The following is a 15,049-nucleotide window of genomic DNA, read 5'->3' as shown; positions in this document are numbered from 1 at the left end:
TCAGAGTCCAGGGAGAATACAGAGCAGTTATGCCTGCACTAAAAGATGGCTGATGGAGGCTTTCTAAGACTTTACGTCACGCTGCAAATCACAGTGTGTGTGCATGTGCACATGTGTGCGTGTGCGCATATGTGTCTACATATGAGTGTGCACCTGTGTGTGCATGTGTGTGTGCATGTGCATGCGTGTGTGTGTGTGCTTGTGTGTGTGTATTTGTGTGGGTGCCTGTGTGCATGGGTGGGGTCACTCTTGGCTACTTCTCCAGCCCTTTTGCCTCCTCCTTGCTCTCCAGCACAGACACCTCTGCAGCTGCGCCTCCCCCTTCTGCTTCTCTTTCTCCCTGAGATCTCCCTGCTTGTCCACTCCTGGGAATTCAAAGGCCCTGCCACAAGCTGCCTCACCTCAGTGTCCCCTCCATCACGGTTCTTCAGCTCAAGCCCCAGACATCACATGTTCACTATTCTCTCCCCGGCTCTGTTCACTGGTTCCACCAGCTTCACAGACTCCCTGAGCCAGGATCACACTCTCCATCCTCCTACCCCCACCCCCACTCCCAGACCCAGCTGTCTGGCCACCCCTCCCCTCTCCCTGCCCCACCTCTAATCTGCCCCAGGTCTTCACAATCTTTTCCACAAAATCTCACTCCCACCCCCACCCCACACTCTCCCCTCCCCATGGCCCTTTCAGCAGGTAGATGAGGCGGTGGAGCTGGGGGTGAGACTGTCTGCCCTCATAGGCTCCCTCCTGTTTGGCCACAGATGAGCTGGGGAGGGAGTATTAGGCCTGGCGGTTTCTCTGCCTTCCCCTCTGCAACTGAGGACCCCTGCCCTAAGCCCCTCATACTGCCCCGCGAGTCTGCCTACCTGCTCCTTGACAAGCCTGCAGCCTATCCATTCTTCGCTCCCCTGCCCCATGGAGGCCAGTGCTGGCTTCTGGACAGCAGCCTCTCCCTGGGTCCCAGATACGGAGGCCAGGCTTTCCTGCGGTTCTCAGTTGGGCCTCCTCCATTCCTTTGGAGGGTTTCTCTTGCCAGCTACGTGGGACTCTGGTGCTCCAGGGCCCTGCCCTGCCTGCTCCCCAGCACTTTCCTGCCCTTCCAAGGCTGACCCTGGCCAGGCTCCACTCTGGCCCTCTCTGCAGAGCCCAGATGTCATCAGCCTGACGGGGAGGCTTCGTGTGTAGTGGCCACCAGGTTCCGTCCCTTTCTGCCACGCCCCACCATTGTAGAGAAGAAGGCCTGGGCCCTTGTCCTCCCCACAGAAGCCCCTGCTGAGCCTTCCCTTGAGCCCTCCTGGATGCAGGGAGCACTCCCCTGGGAGCACTCAGCCCCAGGCTTGTGGTCATCCTTGTCCCCGCCAGGCCACGGGCTCTGTAGGGCCTGGGTGTGACCTCTCTCAGCGTCTTGGCACCGAGGGAAGTGTGGAGATGAGGACAGACGGGGCATCTGTGAGCTCTGCTCTTCTACCCTCTTACTCTTTCTCCCCTTGTTGCTTCCCATCTCCTTTTGGAAAATCATTTTTTAACTCCACACATGCTACAAGGACCCATTGTATTTGTAAAAAACATGAAGCCTTCCATATAGGACTGAGGTGCCCTTTGACCCCTGCTCCTATCTTCACTCAGGCCCCAACGGGAAACAGATGTCTCCCTCCAATCCAGGAAGCCTCAGGAGGGTCTGTTTACAAAGGTGCCGAGAGAGGGGGTGCAAGAGCCAGGAGAGCAGCAAACTTGTGATTTCCAGTGAATCCGAAGGAACAAGGGAGGAGAAGTTTCCAGAAGGCAGCTGACAGGGCAGCTGAGAGCAGAGGGCACAGCAGCCTGAGCTCCAAGGGAGCAGACACGCTGATCTCCCTCCCTCCTCCCTCCGCTCTCCTGCTGGGGGTCCCCACTGGCCAGGTCCAGCGTGAAGCTGTAGGCCCAAGGCTCATCCACGGCGGCTCAGCCTCCCTAGCCCAGAGCAGGGAGGAGGAGGGGGGCCGGTGGGGCGGGAAGGGCAGGTGTGGGAGTCATCAGGCACCTGCATTGCCCTGAGGGCTTTCCCCCCTGGGGCCTTTCTCAGGCTTGGTTGCCCTCTCTGTGCTGCGGCATTCACCACCCACCTAACAAATGCACGTGAGCGCCTCCTGGGAGCCAGCGGGTGGGCTGCGCGCCTGCTCCTCTGCCTGTCTGCCTCCCCAGGCTTCTGCTCCCCTTCCTTGACTTTTCAAACTTTTCTTTGGTGCACCACCCCCTCTCTCGGTGCCTCCGTCTCCTGCTCCCTCAGCCTCGCTCCTCCAGCTCTCCAGGGGAGCTTGTTGAATTGGGCTATTTGTGCATCATTCCTGCAGTGTGCGCGTGAGTGTGTACACAAGGTCAAGGTTGGTTCCCACCTTTCCTGTCCTGCTTCATCTGTCTGTGTCTGCCCACCCATCTATCCAGTAGTCATTCAACAAACGTGAATTGAACATATGTGTGTGCGCTGCTGAGGGTGAAGAGCCCAGAGTCCCACCCAGGCTGTGTCCTGAAGAAACTCGGAGTCCAGGGCAGACAGACCAGTTGTTATATCACAAGAAGACTGGGTTGGGTCACTGAGCATCACACTCAGGGTGTGTGTGTAATGTGTGTGTGCAGGTGGGTGTGTGTGTTGTGTGTATTATGTGTGTTGTGTGTGCGTTGTGTGTGTGCATGTGCATGTGTGTGTTGTATGTATGTTGTATGTGTGTTTTGTTGTGTGTTGCGTGTATGTGTGCGTGTGGTGTCTTTCTGCATTGCCCACTTCTCTACACCCGTTCCCCTCTCACCCCTCCAGCATCAGCCAGCCCTGGGCTGTGTTCTCTTCCATCTGCGCCCCTCCACGCATACCCCCTCCCCGGGCCAGGGCGCCCACCTGTAGGGCTTCTGAGATTCCCTCCGCTCGCCCCTGTGTCCACCCAGGCCCCCCTACGTACACCCCAGGCCTATGCATCTAAACATCTTCTTACCCGCCCCCACCTCCTGGACGTTCCACCAGCATCACAAACTCTCTAAGCCCAGGGAGAAATCCTTGACTTCCCAATCCTTCCCCTGTGCTCCCTTTCACCATCCCTGGGCACTTGAGTCCAGGCGCCCCTCCCCTCTACTGCCCCCCACCTTTCAGGTTTGCCTCCTCTAAGCCACAATCCCACCCCGTCTTCCCTTCGCTCCTCTCCATTACCCCATTCATGTGGTTGCCCTGGCAACGCCATGTTCCCCTCTTCTGGGTTTTTCAGAGGCAAACTTGTTCACCTCCCTCCGCTGACTTTTTGTTCCCATCTCCCTCTCATCTGCTCTCTCCTCCGTCCACAGAGGAGTTTGAGATGGAACTTCAGGCTCTTTCTCCTCTTGCCTCCCGGGCCCTCTGTGACCACCACCTGCCCCGAACTTGAGCCCACCGCGGGGCTCACCTGGGCCCTCCACTGACCTGTTTGCCAAATGGAATAGGATCTTCTATCTCCTCCTCTCCCCTCGTTCATGAGGGGTCCTGGTCCAGGTGCCAGGACCAGGACCCCTCTCCTCCCTAAGCTCCTGGGACAGTGAGGGTCTGTCCTGCCACCTCTCAGGCCACCTCTCCTGTTTGCTTTGGCGGATTCTCTTGCTCCGTGATCTGCTGCGTCGTAGCGCTCCCCAGGCCAGGCCCTGCCTTCCCCAACCTGCTGCACAAACACTTCTGTGGGTCGGTTCCACCCCTCTCAGGCCATAGGGTCCATTCACACCTTGACTGTGTCCGTGGCCAACTCTTCCTGCTGAGCTGGGACCCCCACATCCATTGCCCTGAGGGGCTGTTCCCCTGGCCATGGCCTCCACAGGCCTCCTTCCTGTGTCTTCCCCACAGAGAACCCTGCTGAACCTTCCCCTGGAGAAGCTCCCCTGCCCCCCAAGGGCACTGGGACCCTCAGGAACAGCTAGGTTTGGACATCTTTCTTTGAGCTTCTTGAGAACAGTCTGCATGTCTGGTGCTCAGCATGGAGGAGGGGCTGGCTGGAGGGGAGGACAGACAGAGAGACAGATGAAAGTTGTGTCTTTCTAGAGGATCTTTTCTCTACCTTTAACTCTCTTGTTCTCTTCCTCTTTCAAAAAAATTAACACTTATTATGAAACCTCGTCTCTACAAAAAAATCAGAAAATTTGCTGGGTGTGGTGGTATATGTGCCTATAGTCCCAGCTACTAGGCAGGCTGAGGCAGGAGGATCACCAGAGCCCAGGAGTTCGTGGAGGCTGCAGTGAGCTGTGATCTCGCCACTGCACTCCAGCCTGGGTGACAGAGCAGGAGCCTGTCTTGAAAACAATATGAATGTTTAATTACTTAAGCGACACATGACCACATCATCTTTGCATAAAGAGTAAAGTATTACAAATAAGATTAAAGGTCTCCTTTGACACTCACTCCTGCCATCCTGTTCTCTAGCCCTTTCCTCTGGGGAAAACCAGTTCTTACTTTAGCAGGAATCATTCTATACTATATACATATTTTTAAACATAAAAATGTATATTTTTCCCCTATAGAATCTGATTTTTTGGGTAGGTTTTGGCTTAGGGCATTTTTTTTTCCCATAGAAATTGCATTGAGCTATGAATATTGCTCTTCAGTGGGACTTTGACTTGACATATTTTGGGGATCTCCTTCCATCTCAATACATAAAGCTGTCCATCTGCCTTTTTGTCAGCTGCATAGTATTCCAGCAGGCAGAGCTGTCATGGTTTATTGGCCGTTCTTCTGGTAATGGGCATTTAGATGGTTTCTACTCTTGTGTCATTAAAATGAGGTTGCCACGAACACCTGTGTCCCTGCTTCCCCTTCCTATCGGTGCGTTCTCCCTTCCGCCTCCCGGGGCCCTGGGTTACTCTTTCTGTCTCCTTTTCTTTCTTGTTCCCTCTCAGCTTCTCATCCCTCCCTGTTCTTTCTAGATGTAGCTATCACTTTATGTGTCCCAGCAAGGGGTGTGTGTGTGTGTTGTCTATTTTTTTCACTGTGGGTTTGTGTTAGTCAGGGTCCTAACAGGAAAGGGATGGGACACTTAAATTTAGGAAAATCTGAGGCGAGTTTGTTTACAAAGGTGCTATATTGCAGGATGTGGGATTTTGCAGCAATCTAGAGCTAATAGTTGTGAGGCTGTGACCACCCCCTACTCCCTAAGGGGTGAAGGGTGGAAGTAATGAATGATCAGGCCCTGGAGGCAAACTGTCACCTAGAGGGGCTGCCTTGCTGGGAGCTGAGACCTCTAGGAGAGGGACCACCCAGCCTGAGGTGACCCGGGGGAATAAGCATCCTTATCTCATTCTCCTCCCCCATCATCTCCTGCTGGCCATCTCACTGGCCAAGCCCAGCTGGAAGCCAGAGGGCAAGGCACCTCCCTGAAGGGTGTCATCAGCCTCCTAGAGCAAACGAGAAGGGTGAAAGGGACAGAGGAAGTAGAGGGCATCTATAACTATCTCTCTCCAAGCCCTTTATCAGGTTTTGTTTCCAGTCTCTGGGTTACTTCATCCACCCATCACCCCCATCCACACATCCATCCAGCCAAAGTGCATGGAGCCCCTCCCAGGTGCCATGTGCGGAGTGGCACACCTTTTGGAGGGTTTGGTTCCCCTGTGAGCCCATGCTGGGCCTCTGCCTACCACTCCCACTGCCTGCTGGCATGGCTCACGCCCTCTCTTGTTTTCAACTTTCTTATTGACGTCTACTCCCCCTTCTCTTCCTGTATCTGACTTTGTCTTGCTCATCTCTGCTCTTTCCGTCTCTCTAGAGGAGAGTTATTGAATTTTGCTCTGAGGCTGTGCGTCATTCTTGCAGTGTATCTGTGTGTGTGTGTGTGTGTGTGTGTGCTGTGTGAGTGTGCTGGCTGACTTTCCCCTGCAGCTCTCTCTTTTCTGGGGCTTGTGGAGTTTTCTCTAAAGTTCTAAATTTCTTATTGATTTTCCTGATCCTAGTTTCCACCCCCTTTCCCAGAGGAAATTTTGGTTATCACAATGATGATCAGCAAAGTGGTCACATAGGAGTCTTTCTCTTCCTGGCTCTTTTATCTGATTTTATTCTTACTCCTTGAATTACTCCATCCATTCACCCATCCTTCCACTCCATCTATTCATCCATTCATTTATCCATTATCTATCATCCATCCAACCATCCATCCATCCATTCATCATCCATCCATCCATCCATCCATCCATCCATCCATCTATCCGTCTATCCATCCATCTCTCTATCTATTCTCCCATCCATTCATCTCTCCATCTATTCTCCCATCCATTCATCTCTCCATCCATCCATTCATTAGCCATCCATCCATCCATCCATCCATCCATCCATCCATCCATCCACAAACACATAGCAGCTACTGAGTGCCAGGACCCATGTTCTTTTTTCTCTTCAGTCTCACTGTTGTGAACACACGTGTGGGTCTCATCTCTTGCTCTGAGGTGTGACTAGAGTTGCCCCCCACCCTCTCTGTCACTCTCCTTGCTGTTGGTCTCAGGCTCTTTTATTTGTCTGTAAACTACTTAGTTCAGTGCCAAGGGCAGTCTGTCTGTCCTGTCTCTCCTCCTCTACTTCCCTAACTCCCCCTCCATCTGTTCTCACACCATGGGGCCCCAAGGCCTATCTGGAGTCTTCTGCTTGCTCTGTACACATTCTCTGGATGTGCTCACCCACGGCTTTCTGTGCTGACACTACCCCCTCGGCCCCTCATGCAGCCCAGACCCTTTCCCTTCCCCTTAAGCCACAGGCTCAAGCTTGAGGAAGCCCTGCCCAGCTCAAGCCATCGCATTGTTTTTGTACCCACTAGAGGTGCTCTATCTCCATTCTCATTGGCACTGAGCATCTCTGCCACCCAGGGCTCAGCAGCCAGGAGCACCAAGTCACCTCTGGCTGCTCTTATCCCTGTCTTCACGGTCCATCTGTCCCCTCTTCCTGGCAGATCTCCCTTGAAAGGACAGGTAGATAATCCCTCTCCATCCCCTCAGCCCCTGCCTCAGCCCAGATGTAAGAATCTAGTGCCTGGACGACATCCATCCATCCATCCCTCCACCATCCATCCCTCCACCATCCATCCCTCCACCACCAAACATCAGTTGGACACTTCCTAGGTGCTCTGATTATGACACAGACACCCAAACCCCAGGCTATGCCCTGCAGAAGCCCAGAGTCCAGGGAGAAATTCTCTTGAGATCTTGGCCTTCTGTTAACGTCTCCTTCCTGCCCTGCCCCCCGCCAACTCCTGTCCACAGAAGTGCTGGGGAGGGAACCCTGAGCTCTGCTGTTCTCTCCACAGCCCCACTTCTCTATGGCTACCTGTGGCTGGCTCTGAACCCACCACCAGGCTCAGGCAAGGCCCCCACCGGCTTCCCGTTGGCCAAACCCAACCAGCTCTTTCTGTTCCTACCTCACTACCGGGCAGCTCCTGATGTGGGCCGTTTTCTCCTCCTCTTCCCTGAGGCTGCCGATGGCTCTTGGCTTTTCTCCCACTTCCCTGGGTGATCCTTCTCTGCTTCCTTTGTGGGACTTTCTGTTCACCCTGCTTGGAATGTTGCAGAGCCCCAGGCCTGAGCTTCCTGCCACTTCTTCCTGCTCTGCCTTTTCTGCTGGGGCAGTTTTCTCTGGGAAACAGGGTGGCTTACTGTCCATGCCTTTTTGCACACAGTAAAGTCCAGACGTGAGCTCCCATCTGCCTGGGGTGGAGACGGGGTCTCCCTATGAACACCCTACAGGTACGTCCTCCTACTCCACCTCTGGCCTCCTTCTTCTTCCTTCCCTCTCCATGTATTAAGAATAAGGTATCATTGAAAAAACAAAGGAGGCTGAGAATAAGTGGAGAATCAAAGTCTGTGCAGTTGAAGAGCTGAGGCTTTGCAAGTTCAACAACAAAGAGAGAGGGACTGTGGAATCCAAACTAGATAAGACTGAGGAAACTGGGTGGGAGGACAGTGTACAACTGGTAGGTGCAATGAGGACAATGAGGCCCTGGGTCCTCCCCCACAGAGGCCTTTGCTGGCTGACTCCTGTCCTCCAGGAGCCCCTGGGCATGGGAATGAGGGCATCTTTCTCTTCGCTCAGACATGGAGCTTCCTGGGAAGAGGACCTGCACTTGGCTTCCTTTTGGGTCTCAGGTTAGAGAGGAGGATGAACAAATGGAAGGAGTGTCTTTCCACTAGTCTCTCTTGCTCCTCCTTTGCTGCCTCTCCTCTTACCCTTTATAACATTAATTTTCTTTTGAGACAGGGTCTTGCTCTGTTGCCAGGCTGGAGCACAGTGACACAATCATAGCTCACTGCAGCCTCTAACTCCTGGGCTCAAGCGATCCTCCCACTTCAGCCTCCTGAGTAACTGGGACTACAGGTATGTGCCACTACGCCCAGCTAATTTTTTGAAGCAAAATTTGTATTATTTAAATTATTTTTATGTGCAGAAAACTCAACAGTGTACATTTAACCCAGTTTAGTGGCAAATTCTTTAGCCTTTGCCTTTTCGAGCTTGGCGATGTGAGCCACAGACTTGGGACCCAGGACATTGCCTCCCCAGTGATGGTGGATCTCATCGTATCTCTCGTTGTAATTGGTCCTGATAGCTTCCACCAGCTTAGCCAAAGCACTTTTGTCTTCCCAGTTAACCTGTGTGAAGGCGACAGTGGTGCAGGTCTTCCTGTGGACTAGACGCCCCAGTCTTGCCTTCCCCTTGATAATGCAGTAAGGGACCCCCATTTTATGACACAGGGCAGGCAAGAAGACAACCAGCTTGATGGAATCCACATCGTGTGTGGTCACCACCAGCTGAGCTTTCTTATTCTCCACCAAGGTGGTGACTGGGTGTTAACTCCTGCTTGAAGGACAGGTAGTCTCTTAGTGGAGTTGTCCCCTTTGCCAGCAGCTTTCTCCTTGGCCTGGGCCAAGAGCCTCTGCTTCTTCTCTTGCTTTGTGTCTGGTCTGTATTTGTGGGCCAGCTCAAGCAGCTGAGTAGCTGTTTGGTGGTCCAGGGCCTGGGTGAACTGGTTAATCGCAGGAGGCACTTTCAGCCGTTTATAGAGGAAGGCTCTCTGATGCTGCAACCTGACATAGCGGGGCCATTTCACAAAGTGGATGAGGTCTTTTTTGGGCTGGATGTCCTGTCCAATGCCAAAATTCTTAGGCCTTTTCTCAAACAGGGGATTCACCACTTTCTTGGCCTCCTGCTTCTTCATGACAGCAGGGGCTGGAGCTACCTTCATCCCCTTGGCCTTCTTTCCTTTCGGCATCTTGGGCAGCGGGAGGAGAGAGTACACCCAGCTGATTTTTAAAAACTTTTTTGTAGAGACGAGGTCATGCTATGTTGTCCAGGCTGGTCTTGAACTCCTGGCCCTCAAGTGATCCTCCTGTCTCAGCCTCCCAAAGTGCTGGGACCACAGGGGCATGAGCCACGGCACCTGGCTGTAAAATTAATTTTTAATTACACAAGTCATTCACCCACTGTCTTTGTAAAAAATAAAAATCTAAGTGTTGTACATAAGACTGGTGTTCTTGTCCACTTCCCATCCCATCTAGCCCAGGGTACAAATACTGCTCCCCCGAAGTAATCACAGTATTGATTTGGGAGAATCATTCCACTCTCTGTATATGTTATTTTCTCATGAAAAAAGGCAAGTCCTGTGGGTGGTGCTGGCTTTGGTTTTCATGTCAAATAAGAATCATATTGAACCAGGCACACCTGCTCTGTGGTGGGCTTCTCTGCACAACAGCGGATCACAGACGGCTTCCAGGTCTCAGGATCTCTGCTGCGTGGTAGTGCGGAGGCCAGGTGAATGGTGGTTGATGCCACTCTGTGGATGGGCATGTGGCTGGTTCGCCATGATCACTATTACAGACAAGCTAGCTGCAAACGCCCGGCCCAGCCTGCCCCCACCCCTCTGCACGCACAGTGCTCGCTGAGCTCCAGGCTATGATCTGTTATGTCCTCCCCTCTCCTTCTCGACTCCACCTCCTCCTCCTGTCCTCCAAGGTCAAGCCCCGCTCCTTGTTCTGGTCCCACTCTTCTGGCTGACACCCCTATCCCTCACTTGCCATCCGAACTCTGCCCTCAAATGCAGAATCAGACTTGGAACCAATATGGACCCAGAGCTTCTCACCCTCAAGTCATCTTCACATTCCAACCCATCACCTCCCAGGGCCAGCCACACACTTCCTGGTCTCAGCACTGAGCATCACCTCCTGCCAGGAGTTATCTCAGCTGCCAGGAGTTATCTCTGACACCTCCCTCTCCTGTCACCCATGGCACATCTGTCTCCCCTTCCTGCTGCTGAATCTTCCTCCAAGGGGCTGTTCAAGACCCTAGCCCAACCCCTCAGCCCTGGCCACAGCAGGCCTTAGCATCTCATGCCTGGACCATAGGCCTGTGTAACCACTCCATCCATTCATCCACCCACACATCCATCTATTTTCCTTCCTTCCTTCCTTCCTTCCTTCCTTCCTTCCTTCCTTCCTTCCTTCCTTCCTTCCCTCTCTCCTTTCTTTCCATCCTTCCTTCCTCCCATTCACTTTTTACGTATCCATCCATCATTTGTCTATCCATCTACTCATCCATTCATCTATACACCCATTCATCTACCCACCCATCCATCATCCACCCATCCATCTACCCATCCATCATCTACCCATCCATCACCCACCCATCCATCCATCCATCCATCCATCCAACAAGCATACACTGAACACCTACTGGATGTTCTGCTGAACAAAACACACAGCTCCCAGAGCCCAGGAGACATTCTGGTGGATCTGTGTCCATGAGGAAGCAGACTCATCATCTGCAATGAAAATATGGGGTGATAGGTGCAACCCATGTGTTTGTGTCACTGTGCCTCACAATGTGTGTGGTGTGTGAAAGGGAGAGATGTCCACATCTCTGGGCCCACGCTAGATCTCTCTGCTGAAGCAGTGTGCATTCAATCATGCACCCCACTGAAGACCCTGCCGACAGCATCGACTCACTAAGTCCTCCACAGGCTCTGTGTTTCCCCCGTTTTCCCAAATCCAGGACTGAAAACAGGCAGGCCCCATGCCCTCTGCCTGCCTCCCACTTCCAGCCCAGGGCCACTTCCTCCTCTAAGGGCCCTCTCCCATCTTCTCCTCCGATCCTCTCTGTGCTCCCAGGCAGTGCCATTGCCCTGGCAACAGCTGTCCCCTCCCCTCCCCCCTCCCCTGCGCTGTCTCAGCAGGTGGGCAAGCTCATCCCACTCCCACCCAGGAGTCCTTCCTTCTCCCTTGACCTCCCTTCTTCCTCCTATGCCTTCTTTCATCCCAGACCAGCCGGGTGGGAACTCTCATCCCTGGCTGTGGCCACTCCCTCCCTCCTATCCTGCTCACCCCTGCAGCTGCTCTGTACCTGCCAATGGGGAGAAATGAGGCCTCCAAACTCCACAGCCCATTTTCTCTCCATTGATGGCCTCTAATGCTGGGGGTCTCTCCTGGCTTCTCACTCACTTTCTTTCCTTGATTCTACCTCTCGGGCCACCCCTCTCCTGTTTCCTCTGCAGCGTCCTTGGCTTCCATCAGCCCTCTGTGTCCATGTCCCCAGGGCCCCATCCTCCCTCTCCCTGTGCTGTGCCCCCCAGGCAGCCTTCCCTAGAGTCTGGGTGACCGTCCTCATGCTGACCCTGTCCAGCATCTCCCCTCTCATCCTGCAGCTCTGCTGAGTAGGGTCATGGGAGGCCCTGAGAAGCCCCCTGTCCTGCTCAAAAGAGTCCTTGCTAAGCTCTTCCTGGGGGCTCCTGACCTATTGGGTGAGGATTCTGTCTGGAGCACCCGGATATATGTGTGTTGGGCAACTTTCCCCACGCGCAGGCTGTGAGCACCTTGAGGGCAGGACCTGCATCTGATTTGTCTTTGCTGAATGGCTGTGACTATGGCAGAGGCCGGAGGGACAGATGAACTGAGGACAGACGGACTGAGGAGAGCGCTCCCTCCTCCTCACTCTCGTGCTCCTTTTTTTCCTTCCATTTTCTTCCTCTCCTAATTAAAAAATTAGTTTTTAATTATGAGCGGTACATGAAGAAATTATCTTTGCACAAAATTTTTAAAATTTTTTGTGCTTTCACAAAATTAAAGCATGACAAAAGGCTTAAGTCTCTTTTCTCTCCCTCCCGCATCCCACCTCCAACTCCCCCAAAAAGGGGAACCTCTGTGGCCAGTTCTGTGTGACCCTGTCCACACAGCCTATATGTGTCCTCTCATCTAAATAAAATAGAGCTGCATTTGGTGGTGGGGTGTTGTTTAAAATATAAATACCATTTACTCTGTGTAAATTTTGCCAATAGCTTTGTCTGTCCAGTGATGAGTCTTCGAGTTCTTTCCGTGAACATGTGGGTGCACCGTCATTGGTGTGCAAGAGCCGAGGTGGGCACCTCTTCCTCGTCCTGCTCAGCGATGGCACGATGGTAGCCTGAAATTGGCCATGGTGGTAGTATGTACACTACAGAAGCGGGCACAAGCAACCCATGGGGAACGTTCTCCCCAGAGGGCCGGTGTGCAAGCACACCCCAGGATGCACCCTGTTTCACAGATCTGGGTCTTTCGGGAGAGAGCTGCACTGTGGGTGACCAGCTCTCCTGTGGATGGACATGAGTGCTTTCCCCCTTTTCACCATGACAGATGAGGTCACCACAACCTTATCTGTCACCGACTCCCCTTCTGCCTTGCCCTCTGCTGGGTTCTGGCGTGGTAGCAGGGGGGTCCTTAGAATTCGTCTGCAGTACGTGGGTTCTTTTCTGTCTGTCCGTGGAACGTGCTGCCTCTTCAGGTCTCTGGGAGTCTGTCTCTCTCCTTCCTTCCTTCGTCCTTTCTCATCCTCTCCTTCATTTCTTCTCCTCCTCTCCAGATTTGGCCCTTGTCCCAAGGGTCATGATTTATGGCTGCTTCTGTGTGGAGGTGTGGGTCCCACTGTGCACCCCTCTATTTAGGCCCTTTGTCAGGCTTGTCCTCCTCCGTCTTTCTCTCCTCTTCTGTGTGCACGCATCTCTGCATCTGCCTGCGTCTCAGCTCCCTGAGGGTCCTGCCGCCCCCTCTTCATTTCATTTTTTAACTTTATTATTGATGTGCCCCGCCAACACTGCCTCTTCCTGCATCTTGCTCAGCCTCACTCCCTCCCGCTCTCCAGAGGAGGCTTATTGGATTTTGCTTCAAGTTTGTGCGTCATTCCTGCTCTGTGCATGTGTGCGCACATGTTCGTGCGTGTGTGTGCCTACCACTTTCCCCGTCAGCTCCCTCTCTCTCTTTCTGGGGCTTGGAGAGTTTTACTCTTTGTGTGTGTGCACAGGTGCACGTGTGTGAGTCAGTTCTCTGTAAGGTATGGTCAGGGCTGGGTCCCACCCTCCCTGTCACAGTCATGAACTCCATCTATCCACAACATGCCAGATGAGCTCTGGACCAAGGTTTGTCCATGTGTCCTCTCCTGTACTCTCCCTCCTCTTGCGCTGCACCTGCCCTCTGCACAAGAGGTGCCCCCTATGCACCTTGGGCATAGAGGCCTCTGTAAGGAAACTCCCCAATCTCCTCCTGCATCTGAAAATCACCCCACCTCCATTCTCTGTTGCATGCCACAGATTTGGGGCCAATGTTGACTGAGGTCTTCCAGAGGTACCTCAAACTCATCTAATCATCTCTGCACTACAAACTGGTCCCTTTCCTATTCTCATTAACACTGAATGTCAGTGCCTTCCTCGGTGTGGTGCTGCAGCCAGGAGCCCTGCATCGTCTCTGACTACTCCTGTTTAGCCACCCACGGCCCATCTGTTCCCCCTCCCTGCCAACTCTTTCTCCGAGGGGCTGCTAAAGGCCCCCATTCTCTCAGTTCCTGCTGCAGCATCGTGTGGAGATGAGGGGATAATTGTCTTCCTTTGTCCATCCATCCATCCATCCATCCATCCATCCATCCATCCATGCATCCATCCAACCATCCATCCATGCATCCATCCATCCATCTATCCATCCATGCATGCATCCATCCATCCATTCATCTATCCATCCATCCATCCATCCATCCATCCATCCATCCATCCACCCATCCACCCTTCCATCCATACATCTACCCACCCATCCATAAATGCATCCATCCATCCACCCATTCCTCCATCCATCTATTCATTCATCCATTCATTCAGCCATCCATCTGCCCATCCACCCATTCACCCACCTATCCATCCACCCATCCATACATATGTCCACCCACCCATTCATCCACCTACTCTTTCATCCATCCATCCATCTATACATCCATCCATCCATCCATCCATCCCTCCATCCCTCCCTCCCTCCCTCCCTCCCTCCCTCCCTCCCTCCCTCCCACCACCTGACATACATTGAGCACCTGAGTGCTCTGTTGAAGACAAAGACTCCAAAACCTGGGGCTGTGTTCTAAGGAGTCCAGGCGGGGAGAGGACCAGTTACCACTCATGGGAAGATGGGGTGATAGAGACTTTGGAAGTCTCCAAGCATCACCGTGTGTGTTCCTGCATGTGCGTATATGCATGTGTGTGCTCTGTCTTCGCCACTTTCTCAGACCCTTCTCATTCCTCCTGATCTCTACTATCAGTGCTCCCCAGGGCTGTGTCGTCAGCCCTCTGCCCTTGTCCTTCCATGGGCCACACTATCCACACCAGGGCTTCAGAGGTCCCTGCACACAAACTCCTCTGCATTTCCGTGCTCATCTCCCCTGTCCCAGACCCATCTACTCACTGTCCTGTCCTCAGCCCCACTCAGTCATAATCCCAGCATCATAGACTCCCCAGTCTCCAACCAACCTCCCCCGTCTCCAGGCTTCATCTTATGCTCTCATCCTCCATCTCCAGGGACAGAAATCCAGGCTTCCCCATCTCCCCACCTCCTTCTTTTAAACTTGTGCTGACTCTTCCTCCCAAATCTCTCATCTCCTCCTTTGCTCCTTTCATCCCATGACCAGTATGGTTGCTCTGGTGACAGCCATCCTCTTCCCTCCTCCTGAGTCTGCTTTCCAGCACGAGAGATGTGTTCTGGTGACCTGCTCCTCCCATGCTCCGTCTTCTCTCTCTGTCCATCCACAGAAAATCTGGGAAAGGGA

At 53.2% G+C, this 15,049-nt stretch overlaps 1 pseudogene; it reads right to left on the bottom strand.

Annotated features, from left to right (window-relative positions):
- Window positions 1-8,415: 8,415 nt before the first annotated feature.
- LOC129474479 (large ribosomal subunit protein eL8-like) lies at window positions 8,416-9,266 on the bottom strand (annotated as a pseudogene).
- Window positions 9,267-15,049: the final 5,783 nt, after the last annotated feature.

Source organism: Symphalangus syndactylus, chromosome 24 (genome assembly GCF_028878055.3).
Source record: "Symphalangus syndactylus isolate Jambi chromosome 24, NHGRI_mSymSyn1-v2.1_pri, whole genome shotgun sequence".
Lineage (NCBI taxonomy): Eukaryota > Metazoa > Chordata > Mammalia > Primates > Hylobatidae > Symphalangus > Symphalangus syndactylus.
This window is presented reverse-complemented; position numbering and strand designations above follow the sequence as displayed.